General features: G+C 37.3%; 1 protein-coding gene across 1 annotated transcript in view; it reads left to right on the forward strand.

Moving 5' to 3' along the window:
* GPR158 (G protein-coupled receptor 158) overlaps positions 1-18,928 on the forward strand; it is a 441,872-nt gene that overhangs the window by 60,568 nt on the left and 362,376 nt on the right.

Consider the following 18,928-nt stretch of genomic DNA (forward strand, 5'->3'; position numbering starts at 1 on the left):
GTTATTATGCCTTTAAAGGAAATGTTCCTTTATAAGAGCTAATTTTACAAGTAAAAGGAACTGGGATATAGGGGACCCTTTTCTAAAATGAGGGAACATTATCAGTTGGGTCTAGAAACATTGTCAGAGAGCCTAGATACCATTAAATCCTTTTAAGGTTCTAGAGAATCCTGATGTAATGATAAAATGTAACACAACTGAGTTTTAGGAAGGGGGGGGACCAGAGTAGCAACTGTTACATTAAATATGATACTACATATGTATTCTGACCACAAAATTCAGCCTAAGTATAGCCTTATACCTGAAACCTTTTCTGATTTCCTCTAGAGATTAATGCTCCCCATTTCCTTATATTAATTTTAAATATATTTTGTATAAATATGTACATATATCCACAGGAAAAAAAGTAAGATCCTTGAGGACAGGGAATACTTTTTCTCCCCATACAGATAGCCTAACATGATGCCTGGTATATAACTGATACTTAGTTGATTGATTAATTGATTGTAGCAGCATCATCTCTGCAAATCTGGATGCTACCTGCATCTCCATACAACCTTGAGATCCTATTAGCTTTCTTGTCTGCCAGGTCACACTTTGGACTCATTTTAAATTTGAATTCCATTCAAATTCCTGAATCATTTCAGATGAACTGCTGTTCAGTTTTATTGATAGAGTTGATTTTTTATTTTATTTTAAGTGAGACAATTGGGGTTAAGTGACTTGCCCAGGGTCACACAGCTAGTAAGTGTTAAGTGTCTGAGGCCGGATTTGAACTCAGGTACTCCTGACTCCAGGGCTGGTGCTTTATCCACTGTGCCACCTAGCTGCCCTGATGGAGTTGATTTTTTAAGCCAAATTGTAAGACTTTATATTTAGCCTTATTAAATGTTGTCTTATTAGATTCAGTTCATTGTTCTAGCCTGTTAAGATCTTTTTCAATGTTAATTCTGTCATTCAACATACTAACTATACCCCCCCCCCAGTTTGGTGACTTTATTATTTTTTTGTGTGAGGAAATTGGGGTTAAGTGACTTGCCCAGGGTCACACAGCTAGTAAATGTCAAGTGTCTGAGGCCGCATTTGAACTCAGGTCCTCTTGAATCCAGGGCTGGTGCTTTATCCACTGCGCCACCTAGCTGCCCCGCTTGGTGACATTTGTAAGCTTAATAAGCAACCCTTCTTTTTCTTTATTTGAGACATTCATAAAAATATCTAACAGCTTGAGGCCAAGGATAGGCCCTCAAGTACTCATTCCAAGTTGAAAATGAATCACTCTTTGGTCAGTTCTAAACCCACCTCACTATATTATTGTATGTCAATTCTCTATCTTATCTGCAAGAGTCACTTAAGAGACCAGAAATGTTTTGTTAAAATCTAGGTTAAATGTATACATGGTATTCCCCCATTTAGTCTAGTAGCTTTGTCAAAAATGAAATTTGGGTTTTGACCTGTTTTTGATGAAGCTCTCTCTCGACTTTTGTTTGTTCGAATGAAGTTAAACTCGCTTATAATTTTCAGGTGTCTTTCTCTTTCTCTGTCCCTCTCCTCTCCTCTCTTCCTCTGTCTCTGTCTCTCTGTCTCTCAAAAATGAGATACTTGACCTTCTCTGGTCCTATAACACTTCTTGTATTTACCATGATATTTCAAAGGCAACTGACATTGGCTTATCAATCACTATTCCCTAGTTCATTTTTGACTTGTCTTTCAGGAAATCGAATCAAAATAGCATCATTAGGTTAGACATACATTTTTCTGCTTCCATTCAGGTTGGAAGTGGAGGCATAGAACCTCTTTTCCTTGTCCTGAAATCAAGAGATGTCTCAATTCTGGGACACTAGAGAATATCCAAAAGAAGTGTGTCTGTTTTGACTGGGGTGTATCTGCAGCAATTCATGTGTTTAGTTGTCAACACAAGGATTTATTCAGGCAATGTCTTCCAATTTTATTGTGCTAATTGGACCGAAATTGTGCTCTGATCAGCTGGAAGGCTGGACAGCAACAAACTCTTCTCTCTTTTTTAATTGGCAGAATCTGAACCTCCTAAGTTCCATTGTTTTCACTTGACATTTTGGGACCAAATGAGGTCTCTGTGAAAGAGGCAAAGGCACATCCGATGTTTTTCTCCGCCTCTTTTATAGTAGTCTTGTGTATCTTTTATTTGCTTTTGGAAGAGAATGACTACACAGGAAATGTTTCACTAGGGCTGGGAATACAGGGAAGACAATTGGCTAGCAGTTAAGGAAGCCATACTTCCCCATGACCTCATTTTCCACATTCTCTTTCCCCTCCTTCACAAAACCCAAATGTGCTGTCTTGCAGGATCTTTAGGAAAAGGATCAGACATCAATCATTTATACTTTAAAGGAATTTCAAGCATCAACTAGCATGTGGCTGACATTTGGGGGAGGGTTGGAAACTATTTGGTACTTTGTTATCATGTCACTGAATTGTGAAAACTGTCCATGATATTTGAGGTTCGTGTTTGAATCTTATTCATGCTTATTATTATCCTCATGTCTTAGAGCATCTTTTATGATTAGGGATTTCATAGACATGCCAAAAACAATTAGAAGGAACAGGGTAAGTTGCTTCTCAGCTCCTTAATAGGTTTTTCCTTGGTCTCTCACTCCCTGCCCTTGGAGAAAATAATGTTGAGGAAAACTCAGTAAGACTTAGGTGCCTGAAATTGTTTTCTCTGCAAACATTCTTATACATGCAGATTTTTGGCCCTAATTTAACGTGCCTTAGATTTTACTTCACATAACTTGGTGCAAGCAGCTCTAATTAAAAATGAATAGCAAGCCAATTAAAAATAATCATCTTGATTCTTATTAGGGAAAATGTATTATCATAAATACCATAATCAGAGACCATTATTTCAGAATCCAATAAGAAAAACTATGAGTGTGCTCATAACAGCTTAGTTCTGTGTTTGAGTTTCTATTGTTTTCCATTTGTGATAGATGCATCATGTACAAAGGTGGAAAGAATTTTGTGTGGGTGACTAGAGGTTGCCTAGTGATTATTCTGCTTTCCCCATTGTCAAATACTTTGCCATTTTTTAGGTATGAATGAATATGTGGTATATTCAATAGTATTACTTTCCCCCCAATCCCCTTAACAGAGAACTTTACAAATAATGTTTGATGAAACCTGTGTCTTAATTCCAACCATCTGTAGGATAGAATAAGTTGAGGTTCCTTTGAGGTAGCTTTGGTGCTTGGCGTGTTTATTGAGCAGACAGTGTTTATCTGCAGTGTTCCTTTATGTCCCTGTTGACATCCCTTCTACCCAACTTTTCCCTCCCTCCCTGACTTTCCTTGCTTCAATATACACATATTCCAGGGATGAAAAAACAATCAAGAATAACATGACATGGGGCTGGTTGCTGAGAGACTGGTTATTCTCATGAACTTTATAGACTAATGGCAAAATGATCTGGAAATAATGCTGGATTTACAATCAAAGGACCTAGTATTGAATCCTACTTGTGTGACCTTGGGAAGATCATTTCACACCTCTAGTTCTCAGGTTCCTTGTCTGTAAAACGAGGGAGTTGGATCTGATGACCTCTATGATCTCTAACTCCAAATCTACCTTCCTGTGATCCAAACCAAGAATGTGGTGGAATCTAGAAACTCTATTTCTTCTTGGGTGTTACATCATGATTTACTTCTCAGCAAGAAATCTTTAGAATATAGCAGCCCAGAAGACTGGGTAGAATCCACCTCCATTTACCTTGTTGGCGAGCAGGTCAGTAGAGTGACTCTTCCTACGCTAATGGGATGTCAGTGGCATCCAAATAGACTAGAATAGAAAATAATTTATTAAGTACTTATTATACGTCCAGCACTGTGTTGAGTGCTAGAAATTCAAGTGGGAAACAGAGAGTTCCTGCTCTGAAAGGCCTCATGATATAAATGAGGATGATAACACATATTGGAGGCTTTAGCTGAAGGGGGAATGGGGAGGTCTTGTGGTCTTTAAGGTGAAATAGGAGGCTTAATGTCAATATCTAGGGGGCCTTAGGGTAGTTGACTGTTGTCCTTCTTTCTGGAAGAAGATCACATGACATCACTATGTTAGAATTGAGTTACAGTGTGTTGGACTGTGAGGGATCAGACCAATGCAAGCTGAGAATACTCTACCACAAGTCGGGTACAAATAGTCCATGTGAATATTTAGATTGGATTCTCTAAGTTTGTACATCTCGCATTTCTGGAAAGCCACTTCAGTTTTGCTTTGCTCATAGAATACAGGGCCTTCTCCATGCTGGGCAGTCCTGTGCCAGTGTCTCCCATGTCATGCAGTCAATTCCAAAGTTCTTCAGAGAAGATGAGGTAGGGGATTTACTGGTGGCACACCTATGGACAAATGCTTCTGGTGGATGCAGTTTAGTTTGCATTCTCAGGGGAAGAAGAATTCTTGTGGTCTGATGCCCTCTACTCTAAGACTCTCGATGGTGGTTTCTGAGTGGATGGAAAAAATCAATTAGAGCATCCCTGAAATCTAAAATCAAATATGAAGCACAGAATTACGTCCATCAAATTCTTGGTTATAGTATGTCACATGTCAAAATTAGACCCTGGTCGGAGAGGAGGAGGAAAAAGGGAGAGAGGTCAGTGGATGATGGGAGCTAAATTTTAAAAAAGTTTGATTACAATTGTGTGCCTGGTGACTCCATTATACAGTAAGAACTCACTCTTCTGTATTCAATTAAATGGCTAGAATTTCCCTCAGAGAAATATATGAGGCCTTTAGGGTAAAGTGGGCTCTATATTCTTTTCTATATCAGGAATTCCTCAGCTTTTTCCTTGTGGGAAGCTCCTTTTGGTTTCTCTGAAACCTTCCAATCATCAATGACCTGGAGGATAGGATAAGAGAGTCATCAAAGAGGTGCAGTGGGTAAGAGAACTGGGTTTGGCATCAGGAAGACTTGAGTTCAAATCCAGCCTCAGACTTTTATTGGTGGCATGACCCAGGTCAAGTCACTAAATTTTCCTCAGCCTTGTTTTCCTAATCTATAAAATAAGTATAATAATACCACCTACCTCACAGGGTTGTTGTAGGGATCAGATGATCCCTACATATGCAGTGCTTTGTAAACCTTCACATGCTCTATAAAGAGTAACTTGTTATTATCAATTGTTATAAGAGAGTAACCAGTAAATGATTATCCAACCTGTGCTTAGGGGTCTCCTGTGGAAGGGAGTCCACCTCTTCTTAAGGTGTCCCATTCTGCTTTTGAATAGCTCACATTGATAAGTTGCTTTTTTTTTCCCCGTCTGACATTAATGATTATTTTATGTCTTTGCAACTTTGAGTTCCTGCTCCCAATTGTGCCATCTGGGATGAAGTAGGCCATGTTTGGTGTTTCTTTTGTATGATAGAGATGGTAAGATAGATTTCTAGTAAGAAGGTCTAGGTTCACATCCCTGCTCTGCTACTTGCTGTCTTTTTAGCCCTGAGCAAGCAATACAACCTTTCTGAGCCCTGGTTTCCTTGAATATAATTGCCCAGTTTGACTGGGCATGGTTTCAAAATTGGCTGGTAGATTTCATTGTGTCTTCATGGGGCCCCCTGTTCCAGCAGCCTCATGACTTAGTAGGAACTACCGAAAGGAGATTAGTAGAGTGATTACAGGCAAGGAGGGGGAGAAGGGACTAAATCTGCTGAATTGTTTCAGCAAAGGAGAACTGAAAACCTTTTCTGTATGTTGACTTCTCTGTTGTAAGGGAAACGTTAAGAACCTTGGGTTTTAAATATCAGGCATATGGTAAGTTCCAATTAAATTTATTTCTGACTTGGAGATGATACATATAGAAATTTGTCCTCCTCCTCCTCCTCCAGCTCTTTGTATGTTATTGTTCCAATCTATGCCCACAGGAAGCATTTGAGTGTATTAGTATCATTTGATAGTCAATCAAATGGGAGAGGAGAGGGATAGCATAGATGACTACATAATCATGGAAGAAAAAAACAATAAGAATTTTTCCTAAGATCTTGTCTTTCACTGCTTGGAACTTCCCAAATTGGGGATCCAGGTTAATTGATTTAGAGCTGGGAAGTAATTAATAAATGCTAAATGTGAATCATTAGGCATTTGAGTTTATATTATTCAGTTGACCTAAATCTTTGCATTTCCCATGATACTATATTAGTGTAGTAGTTATGAGAAGTGTTGGAAACACTGGGTTTTGGGTAGACTGAAAAGTTTTTCGTGAGATTGGATTTCAAGAATATTTGGGTCATGTGTTCTAATAATGGTTCCTGGTAAAGAAATGCCTAGACGTTAAGACCTAGGTTTAGAATAGTACATTTTGGACTAGAAGTGGAGCATTTTGAAGCCAAAAACAGATCCAGTCTGAGTTCCTATTCATTGCTCCAGATTTCTGCTAACTTTTCTGAGGCTACCAGATGTCTGTTTGCAAGCGAGAATTCCCGAGTTTGTTCCTCTCCTCCTTACTGTAGCTGGAAGCTCATTCAATTTTAGAGACAACCCTGTGTATGACTACCCCTCTCCCATGCTGGCTACCTCTTGAAAGCATTGAAGAAAAACATTAATACTAATACTACATTATGCATTTTAGGTTCAAGTTTCCCAGAAACAATCTTTAAACTAATATCTAAGCATTTCTAGCTTGGAGAAATAGAGATAGCTATCTAAACTGGCATAGTTCCCTTTGCCCTCTGACAGGATTCTCTGTTCCATGACAATTTTAGATAATGCTTATAAGAACTCAGAGAAAAAATATCACAGTACGAAATAACACAGTTCAATGATCACATTCAGAAGTCCCTGACCTATTTCTCTGAGGATCATCCCCCTGGGACTCCTTCCAGAGATCTATATCAAGAATCTATATAGAATAGGAGTTGGAGAGGGTCCTTCCCTTTCAATGGAAATGAGCACATCCAATGGGTAGGTTCTACTGCCAGTCACAGTAGGTATAAGAAAGGAACTTTATCTAGAAAAGAGTTGTTTTACAAACCATATTTCTTTTTTAAAAATATATTTTATTTATTTAGAATTTTCCCCCAAGTTACATGTAAAAACAAATTTTAACATCAATTTTTAAAACTTTGTGTTCCAAATTCTCTTCCTCCCTCCTTCCCCACCCCCCACACCGTTTAAGAACTCAAGCAATTCAATATAAGTTACACCTGTGTAGTCATGCAAATCATTTCCACATTAGTCAGGTTGTAAAAGAAAACAGACAAAAAAACCTTTAGAAAAAGGAACTAACAAAAAATTATACTTCAATCTGTGTTCATATACCATCAGTTCTTTCTCTGTAGATGGATTGCATTTTTTTATAAGTCCTCCAGAGTTGTCTTGGATCATTGCATTGCTGAAAATAACTAAGTCATTTACAGCAGGTCATCTTAGAATATTGCTGTTATTTTGTATATAGTACATTTCACTTTGCATCAGTTCATGTATTTCTCTCTAGGCTTTTCTGATGGCATCCTGCACATCATTTCTTATAGTTTTCCATTCTAATCTCATCCCACAATTTGTTCAGCCATTCCTCAATTGATGGGCATCACCCCAATTTTGAAGTCAACTTTTTGAAAATCTCTTTTAGGATACCAACCTAGTAGTGGTATTGCTAGGTCAAAGAATATGAACAGTTTTAAAGTCCTTTGACCATAGTTCCAAATTGCTCTACAAAATGTTTGAATCAGACAAACCATATTTCTAAGAAAGGCATTTGCTTTTGTTCTAATTGCTTTTCTAAAAAGGAAAAGACAGTAAGGGGTTTTATCATGGAGAACTATTTTGTTTTCTAGAGAAATAATATAGATTTAAAAAAATATAGTTCCACAAGAGTAAAGGCTCCCATTTCTTTCATCTCATGCCTAGGTTGGGCATCTCAGTAGGAATGTCCATATGACTTATTTGCCTTGTTTTAAAATCGTAGGCTAGATCTCTGAAAGGGTCTGGCTACTTTTCCTGTGAACTCTGACAATTTAGGGGAACCCTGGGGAATATTCAACTTCTGCCTTTACTCTAAGACTTGTGGCTTGCTGGAATTTTAAACTTTTAATGGAAAGGAAATCTCAATTTTTGAAAGTCTCTTAACTCATTAAAATAATTACCACATCAAAAATAATTTGCTAAGCACTGAATACTGGGTTTGAGTGTTGTTGTAGTAACTGCTTTCTGACGTCAAATTCCATATATTGCATAAACCAATTGTAGTTGATTACTTTTCTTGTACTGTAGTATTTCATTTATTTATTCATTCATTCATTCGTTCATTTATTTGTTTATTTATTTATTTGCAAGACAATGAGGGTTAAGTGACTTGCCCAAGGTCACATAACTAGTGTTTGGTGTCTGAGGCTGGATTTGAATTCAGGTCCTCCTGAATCCAGAGCCAGTGCTTTATCCACTGTGACACCTAGCTGCCCCTGTATCTATGATATTATTGATATAGCAAACTCCCAGTGTAGAAATTCTCTTTACTGACATGGAGCAGGACCCGATTTGATATATAAGTTGCTCTGCAATTTATGTCCTTCATGAACTGCTTGGGGGCACTAAGAAGTTATGAGATTTGCTCATGGTCATTCAGCCAGTATGTGTCAGATGTGGGACTAATCTTGCTTCCTCCGGGGCCAACCATCTATATACTATATCTCAATGCCTTTTGACATGCTGTTGATCATATAATGGCATAGAATATAAATAATTTGCAAGATAAAAATGGGTAATAACTCAGGGGCCTTCTCATCCAGACTTTATGACTTTTATCAGTGTCCTGATCCCCTGAAATAGTCAAGTCTAAAGAGTGTCTAAAAAGGTGCTTTTGAGGGCCCAGTTTTCACTGACCTTATAACAGTTTTGTTGTAGTCAAATCCCTTTGTTGTTTTTTTATGCCCTCTATCTTAGGCAGCTTGAATGTAGGTCTTGGCACATAAAACATCTTCATTGCCCCTTCCCCCAAAGGAACATTCACAGCATGCTAGAAATATACTTACAGATAGAAAAGAGGTGAAAAAACCCAAAGAAATATTCACCTTCTGACATCTGTTGCAATGCTAAGATGTTGTTCAGTTGTACCCTCTTCTTCATGAACCCATTTGGGGTTTTCTTGGTAAAGATCCTGGAGCAGTTTGCCATTTCCTTTTCAACCTCATTTTAGAGATGAGAAAACTGAGGCAAACAGGGTTAAATGACTTGCCAAGGGTCACATAGCTAGGAAGTGTCAGAGGCCTGATTTGAATTCAGGTCTTCCAGATTCTGCGCCTGGTGCTCTGGCCACTGTGCCACTTAGCTGCTACATGCTAAAATGAGGTGTTAGCCATTTGCTTCCCTCTCTATCCAAGGAAAGTATAGTTCTCTTCATGTGACATTATGGGAGATAGTTTCAAACTCCAGCAATAGAAATTCTGCTTACCTATGCTGGTCTAGCTTCTGTGGTCTTTGGAACTATTAACTGTAGCTTCGACCATTTTATCCACTTTGGCTCAGGGAACTGTCTTTCAGGCTAATGTTCTTTCATGTTAACTCTATCTCCTTTTGTACATCTTTATTATGTCTTTCCCTAAACATTCTTAGTGGAATAATATATTTATGGAGTAGTGACAGCTATTAGTGTTAAGGATTTCACATGTTACTCAGTTAACCTCACATTTAATTCAGCCATACAAGCTTTGAACACTGGGCTTTAGCCCTAAAGGAAATCAATCTACAACAATGGATAAAATTGGAAACTCTAGCCACGGTTATAGACTCAATTTCCCTGGTGTTAACTGTGTGTAAACCACACAGTGAATGCATAATGCTGTTAAGGAAAATAGAGCACCCTGAAAATTGGACATTGAAACAGTGAAAGTGGCAATGATCATGAATATTTAATGGTTCTATACTGATTGGGATTCTCAAATGATTGTTCTTACTTTATGGACTTAATGCTAGTGTATTCCTTACATACTTTATATACATTCTTTTTTTTTTAAAGCAATATACTGGTATATCTTCCAAATGTTAGGCTACCCACCAAAATGACTTTAATATTTTAAAATTAAAATTTAATTTTGGAGTTACTTAAAATTAAAATTAAATTAGATTTTAATAATATATTTGCTCAGCTGTATATAGATTGTTTTCCACAAGTAGAATATAATCTCCAAAGATACAAGGATTATTTTAATTTTTGTCTTTGCATTCCTGACACTTAACAATGATACTCAAATGACTCAGGACATGCAATAATTGTGTGTGTTCTTCACCCCCTCATCCCCCCCTTTTTTCCCCTTGTATGGTTGAGTTATCTATCAGATTCTTTAGTCAGAAAGATAGTAGCTTAGTATGTTACCTGAATCATAATTATCACCATCTTTGGCTAAAGAGGTCCTTTTTTTTGGGGGGGGGTGACAATGAGGGTTAATGAGGGTTAAGTGACTTGCCCAGGGTCACACAGCTAGTAAGTGTCAAATGTCTGAGGTTGGATTTGAACTCAGGTCCTTCTGACTCCAGGACTGGTGCTTTAGCCACTGTGCCACCTAGCTGCCCCCAAGAGGTATCTTTTAACTCTGAAATTCTATGGTTGTGTAAGTCTGCACATGGTTTACGATTAATAGTCATCCTTTCTCTCCCCTTTTATTTTTAAACTTGATTTAGGAACATTCTTTCTTGCAGAGCATTTGCTTCTTTAGAGCAAGCTTAGAGTGGACAACTGCGCTCTGACCTGGCTCTGATTGAATACATGCAGATACATATCCTTAAACTGAGCAGAAACGCTAGGGCATGACAGAGAGTAAGGAACAACCAAGATAATTTACTCTGCTGGCTAGATTTCTCAGCAAAATGTCCATCTGTGATGCAGTGTATTTATGTCAGGATATCAGGTTCTACTTCAATAGAATGGCTCAGTTCTAGATTCAGACCTATTTTGCTGTCATTTACTAATTTCCAGAGGACTTTGCATCCCCATGCCCCTAAAGGAGACAATAATTAAACTAGTATTTAATTTAATTCAGTAAGAATTTATTGAATACTTAGGAGCCCAGATTCTGTATTAGGTGCTAGAGAGCAGGAGCATTAAGCTAAAAAGCAAATGGGGCACTAAATCATACATGTAGTGATTTAGAAAAATACTCATCACCATTATCTATGTTCTGATGTATTTTCATTTATTTCATTAAATATTTCCCACTTACATTTTAATCTTGTTTGGGTTGCATGATGGAGAAGTTGGTTGCCTGTTTGATACCTCTGGTATAGAGGATTGTACAAACAAAGGATTTAATATTTGAGCTAACATTTCTTTACTGGATCTCATTTGATTTACCCTGTGAAGTCTTTGTTGTAAATAATATGATTCCCATTTTGCAGAAGAGGACATTGAGCCTCATACAGGTTAGGGCAGTGTCAATGACTTTGCCACCATGACCCTTTCCCTCTGAGAACTTAACAACCTTTTGAGGTGGCAAGATAAAGCAGATATGGTCACGATACTGTGAGACTAGTAAGATAATAGCTGAGATTAGACTTTCAGTTCAGTGTAGGTTAAAATGAATTGCCCAAGTGATAGAATCTGCCCATTTCACTGTTTACATAACTGTTTGATTTTTTTGCCACTGGAAAAAGAGGTCAAAATTTATATTTTCATTCCAATTATTTGAGTGGATCAAGAAATGAATGATGGATTTTGTTATGAATAAAAAATTACTACTTGTCCCTTCCAAATGCTAGAGAAGAAAATAAATAAAAAAAAATAATACAATGGTATAGTATGATCACTAATGGGCCATTGTCACACAACTTTGGGTTCTTTGTTTTTCCACCTCCATGCCTTCGCACAAGTTGTCCCCTATATTTGGAATTCAGATCCTTCTCTCCTCTGCTTGGATAGTTTCTTCAAAGAACAACTTAGATGCCAGGAGACATCTCCATGACACCCCATCTCATCCCCATCTGGTATTTATTTACTCGTGTATGTATTATATCTCCTCCTACCCCCACCATTCCATAGAATGAGGATGGAGACTATTTTGTTTCTGTCTTATCTTCTCAGTCTGTAGCGTAGTGCCTTGTACATAGTCAGTGCTTAATAAATGTTGGCTTAATTGAGTTGTTGTATATACCAGTATACGATGAAATTATAACTTTGATACAGGTCCTGCAATGAAATCGATGTGAAAGGCACAAAGTAATCTAATTGTAAAAAAAAATATCAAGGTCAAGTACATAGGACAAGAGAAATCCTTCCAGACAAAGAAAGAAAGCTTTTATTATGAAATCTTCTAGGCTCCTCCATCATTTTCTTGTTCTAGCCTTGCTTTAAAGCAGGAATTCTTAACACTTTGGGGGATAGAGAGTTATGGACCCTGCTGGCAATCCACTGAAGCCTATGGACTCCTTCTGAAAATAAGGTTTCTAAGTGCATAAAAAGAAATATGTAGGATTACAAAGAAAAATTATCTTGAAATAATTATCTGTCTGTCTGTTTTTTATCCATCTATCTACTATCTATCTACCTATCTAAACCAAATTCAAAGACCCCAGGTTAAGAACTCCTGCTTTAAGGACTTTGATAAATGTTTGTCAAGTAAATTGGGAATCTGAAGAGAAAATATCAGTTTCCTGAGGACAGTGCCCTTCTGAGATCTTGCCATCTCCAAGGATGCTTGCTGGTTTGCAGAGTTGTCAGAGAACTTGTCAAAAGTCTGGTCCATTTGGTGGTGGCAGCTGTTGGTAGCAGATAACAACTTAGATCCCCTTAGTGGAATCCATTCAATAATGCTGACAAATAACAGAAAGAGACCTGATGAACACTCCATTTCATTAACCAGTGTTAGGAGCTAAGTGGAAAATACCAGATGCTGTGATTCTCCCCTATTTCCCCCAGCTTGGCCTATGAGCTTAGGTGGCTGTTGATTACAGCAGGAAAAAGGAGGTGTGGTATGAATGCCAATTCTGGGTTATTTTTGGCATACAGGGCGAATATGAAGGACAATGGTTTTATTTTTATGTATGTGTCCACCCCTGTTTGTGATGTCCCAGAGCATCTCAGGTTTTCTCAAAGGCTGTTGAAAATTCTTCTAAAACTTTTGGGAAAAAAACCCCAAACGAATCTCATTTCCCTTAAAAGATCCACACCATGTTGAATTTGGAAGGGGACGGCAGGAATCAGGATCAGACAGACAATAACAAAGTCCTAGAATGTCAAAGCCTGGAAACCATTTGTGGAAGAGACCAAGAAGGTCCAACTTGTTACAGTATTAGAAACCCAGAGGAGGGTTATAAATGATACATATTCTAAAGTCAAAGTGGAACTCTAAACTTCTTATAAAATTGAATAGTCTCTTTTTTCCTTTTCACTCCTACCATCCCTGAGTTTGCTTAGTTGTGCTCTTGAGGTGACAATTCTGACCCAGAGTGGTATAGTGGGAAGCTCTGCACCTGGATCACATTTATATAGCATTTTGTTTGTGAATGTGCTTTAAAAATAATTTTCTTTTTTTTTTTTTGCGTGTGGGAATTGGGGTCAGGTGACTTGCCTAGGGTCACACAGCTAGTAAGTGTCAAGTGTCTGAGGCCGGATTTGAACTCAGGTACTCCTGACTCCAGGGCCGGTGCTCTATCCACTGTGCCACCAAGCTGGCCCTACAAATAATTTTTTATTTGATCCTCACAACAATCTGGTGAGGTAGGTGATATTATCATTTTTTTTAACATGAGGAAAAGGTGGCTCAGAAAGCTTAATTGACTTGCTCATGGTTTTATTGTGTTAGAAATGATATCTAAATCCATGCCTTCCTGACTGCAAATATAGCACATTCTCCATTATGCCATTATAAAATTGTTGGTATAACATATTTTGTAAGCCTTAAAGCACTAGGAAGAGTTTATGTATCAATTGATGTGATATTCAGATAGCATCTTAGCAAAAATCTATCTCATCGAGGCATCTTTTGATTTTGGACTGAACTTATGCAAAATGAAGAATACACAAGACCAAATTTCTTTAATTAGCCTTAATTATTATACTTCAAAATTTGACTTTTCCCATGAAAAGTTTAGGGTAATGCATTGCTCATCTGGTGACTTTTTTGATAAAGTATCTATATTAACATTGAAAAATAATTTGCTGGTCATTCACTGGGGAAAGTATGAAAACATTCTGGCATATAAATGCTATGACATTTTATTATGTCAACATGTAGAATTCAGAGAAACATTAGAAGATTTGTTTGGATTCAGTCAAAGTGAAGAGAATGGAACCAAGAGAAAAGTGTACACTACTACAATTATGCAAATTAAAAAGAACTACTAAAATGCTACAGCACTCAGATGATTTCAAAGGCTAGTCTTGGCCTTTTAGAAAAGAGAGGAGAGATGGAGAATGATTGAGTATAGAATGTGGCACATACCACCATATGTAGTTGTTTTATCCTTTGGATCTTATTCAGATTTGTCTTTCTTACAAGATATGATACATTGAGGTCATGAGTTAGGAAATGATTTAAATATTTAAAAAGGCATAAATCAAAATTATTAATGGGGAGAACCAACAAGACACCATCATAATACCACAAAATATAGCTCAGCTTTGTGAACAAATGAATTATTATTATTATTATTTGGTGAGGCAATTGAGGTTAAGTGACTTTCCTGGGGTCACACAGCTAGTAAGTATTAAGTGTCTGAGGCCGGATTTGAACTCAGGTCCTCCTGACTCCAGGGCTGGCGCTCTATCCACTGCGCCACCTAGCTGTCCCAATTATTTTCAAATTGATGAAAATCTGATCTTGTGGGAAATCCTTCATGAATGACCTAAATCTAGGATTCCATTCACATTTGTAGGGTATGTAGAAGGCCATTGTCTTGGGTAATGATATTCAATATCTTCCCTGACATAGGAAGACTATAATTATAGCAATTATGCTAATTTTCACAAACCTACTGTGGAAAAGACATTGTTAGGCTGTGATAGATTTGTCAAGTGGATGATACATTGTAAGCTTATGAGACATGATAAAGCTATGAAACAAAATAAAACAAAACAAAACATGGTTCTTTGATGACTTCTTGGCCATACTTAAATTAGTGGGGATAATAAACAAGACCTGACTGTTTAGAGGTTGAAGAGATTGCAAGGGAAAAATCCCTCCTACTGGAAGAAAAATGTGGATTTTAGTGGAGGAAGAAAGCCATACAAATGATTATTGGCTTCTGTTCCTTGGAAACTTAGTGACTATAAAAATTATGGATGAGGGGTATAATGATAGCTAGCATACACTTGGTTCTACCTTGGAACAATTTCAAATAGTTACTGTCAATCAGAATAATTTAACTCTTAACATATGGAGAAATGCAGTGTGAGAATGAATGGAAGAACTTTTTTTTTCTTAATGGAAGAACTTTCAATCCTGCCTACCATTCATTATATAATATAGGATTCTTTAAAATGGGGAAACTTCTGGAGTCCTTAGGATTTTGAAGCATGACTTATCACTTAGATAAATACTGAACTTTGGCCAATAATTTAAGAAATCCAAGTCTTATCTTTAAAGATGATGTTTGTTATTTATTTATTTTTTGCAGGGCAATGAGGATTAAGTGACTTGCCCAGGGTCACACAGTTAGTGTCAAGTGTCTGAGGTCAGATTTGAACTCAGGTCCTCCTGACTCCAGGGCCGGTACTTTATCCACTGTGCCACCTAGCTGCCCCCAAAGATCATGTTATTTTAAGCCAGAATTTCCCCATTCGGCTTTTTTTTGTTGTTGTTTTTCGTCAGTGGATGGGGATATTGCTATAAAAAGGCTTTTCATTCTTATGGAGGGCAAATGAATTTACTGAGAAATATGTGTCAATAACAACTCTAAAAATTGGTTGTCTCAAAATACTGAAGGAGGTAGTATTTTGTGCAACAATTTTCTTCCAACTTCCAAATAAACCATAAAGGTTTAAGAAAAATATTTTTGTTTTTAGTTTAAAACATTACATTAGAAAATTTTTGATGTGTGTTTTGAAAATAAGAGAACAACAATGATTGAGAAAAGAAATTATTGTGTCATTTTGCATCCTTGGAAAGTTCTAAAAATATAAAAGAATGAACTCATTTCACTAATCTTATAATAATTGCTAAAAGTGACCTAGTGCTTTAAGATTTTTCAAAGTTATATTATCATTTGATCCTCACAAATCTCTCTCGAGGTACTATTATTATGGCCAAAATGAGGAAATTGAGGTTGAAAGAGGTTAAGTTTCCACACCTGGTAAATATCTGAGACAGAATTTGAACTCAGGTATTCATGATTCCAGCTGTAGCCATCTATTTCCTGTGCTATCAAGCTGCCTCTGGATATCATCTAATTGTGGATCTTCATTAAAATTTTAGATATTGGAAGTTTAAGCAAGAGTCTTGAGGAAATTCCATTTCTAATTAAGGCAATAGAGTAAAACTTAATTTATTTGAAATTTGAGGGCCTGGAAGAATAAGTCGGAGTTTATGTCATCTCAATATCTTTCTTTTTTTAAAATTTTTTTTTCTCAATATCTTTCATTAAAGAACAACTGAGTATCTGATTGTCTGGGGAACATTAATTGTTTTGAATTGTAGATCACTTTGAATAATCCAATATTGGCATAATGACATTTTTTATCAATATTGGATCATACTCAACACAGTTTTATATTCAGATTTCTTCCTCTTCATATATATTTACAAACATTCAGCTTTTAGCTATTGGAGAAAAAAGTCCCCTTTATAAGAAAAGAAAAGAGAAAAATGAACCTGAGTCTTATTATTGTCTATTCTACAGAGAAACACAAATCAGCTACTCTTAATCCTAAGAACTTGTAATTTATATACAGAGTCCTAGTTTTAATCATGCTGGGTTAGACTAGGTTATTTCCTGAAAACTCTTGCTATTGGTTTTGTAAAGTCATCAAGTGTTCTATGGGATTGGGCTCCCTGCTATTCTTGGATGCTTTTTTCATCAGCCTCTCCACTCATGTAAAATTATTCTGTCCCTCTATGTGAGAACAACAACAGCGCCATACTGCGCCAAAGACAGACAACTAACAATGGTGCCTGATTTTTTGTTTTCTCTCGGGTTCCCTTAAGGCTTTCACTGTTTTCCAGCACATCATATGGCTACCTTTTTGTGTGACGGCAAGACGAGAGCTAAAGTGGATGTCTATCAGTTCTCATGTATCACATATTATTGGAATGAGCTTTTTTTTTTTTCTTTTCTGTGCATGGTCAAGACCTGCTCTCATTTGTGCCAGGTCGAGGGTGAAGGTGAAAGAAAGCTAGTAGTTGGAAATCAAGACCTGCATGGGATATGGGTGTCTGATTCGTTTGCTGGCCACCTACTCTTTCTATTTAGTGCCAGATCCTATTTCCTGTTTTACCAACCATAACAATGTTTCAGGGGAGGTGCAGGGTGAGAAGAGAGACTGCTCTGGTTAAGTGACTACTGGAGTAATATGTAGTGTGATCTTTGGATTTTTGAACCATAGATTTAGAGCAGGAGGGAAACTTGGAAGTCATCCAGTCAAACCCAGACATTTTTGATGAAGAATCTGAGGCTAAGGAAGGACCACTTTGTGGTCGTAAGAGTAGATACTATCAGTACTAGATTCCACAACAGCGGAGTCAGCTATAGTTTATTGGCCCAAATGACATTAGGCTTAAAGTCAGAAGAACAGGGTTCCAGTCTTGACTCAGCTTTTACTACTTTGCTAGGCAATGATGGGCCTTCTTAGAGCCTCAGTTTCTCATCTGTAAGATGTCAGTGAATGAAGAAATAGCCAAGATCCCTTTGAACTCTAAATCCTGTGATTCTAATGCAGAAGTCTCGATAATAAGAGCTGCCTAGTAACTATTTTGCCTACCAAAATCTGAGTCATTGACATTGTGCTTTCTTATTTAAATATATATTAAAGATTTTATTCAGCATAGTTGGGAAATGGGAAAGTTCTGGTTAATAAAATATTTGCTTTCACTGAATGTGAAGTCAGACAACTTATTTTCATGAACAGTTTTTAATATATTCAAAACTGCCAGAATCTCTAATTTAATTAATTTGGGTTCTTCCTCTGTTAGTCCAGAGCATAACCCCTTCTGTAATTAAGGTGGTCTTAATGAGTTGATGTGGTCAAACTGGTGATAGGCATTTCTGTATTTAGCCATGTTGGTTACCAGATGACAAATAAAAAGGCTATCCCTTGTGGGGGCTTTGGAGAGTGCTGGGTTTGCAGTCCAAGGACCCGCACTCTGAATTTCAGTACTCTTTCCCATGCTTACAATCTGCATGACCTTGAGCAAGTAATGTACCCTTTCCCAGGCCTCAGTTCCTCATCTCTAAAGTGAGAGGGTTCATTTTGATATTACCTAAGGTCTTTTCTATCTGTAATCCTATGAAAATAAGCTCACTACTCAATGCACATGGAGCTTAATTCAGTCATCTTCATATGACTCAGAAGGCTCTTGAGGACTTTGCAGGATTACCACTGTGTGCAGCAAAATGACAATTGTCTTATAGATTGCTGTGAGGGTATTGGACTAAATGATTTATGAGGTTCCTTTCAGCTTTAAATGCTATGCCTTTGCACATACATGTTAGAGATCAAGATCTGAAATGAAAGTCAATAGATATAATTTGCATGACTTCTCATGTAAAATGGGTATCCTATTGCTTGCTTTCTCAATGGGCGGGAGAACAGCTGGAGGGAGGGAGAGAATTTGGAGCTCAAGGTTAAAAAATGAATGTCGAAAGTCAATATATCTACATTTCTTTCTTTTTCTTTTTTTAATGTCTACATTTCTTTTTTGGGGGGGGCAGGGCAATGAGGGTTAAGTGACTTGCCCAGGGTCACACAGCTAGTTAAGTGTCAAATGTCTGAGGCCGGATTTGAACTCAGGGAATCCTGAATCCAGGGCCGGTGCTTTATGCACT

This window comes from Dromiciops gliroides, chromosome 5, assembly GCF_019393635.1.
Source record: "Dromiciops gliroides isolate mDroGli1 chromosome 5, mDroGli1.pri, whole genome shotgun sequence".
NCBI classification, from domain to species: Eukaryota; Metazoa; Chordata; class Mammalia; order Microbiotheria; family Microbiotheriidae; genus Dromiciops; species Dromiciops gliroides.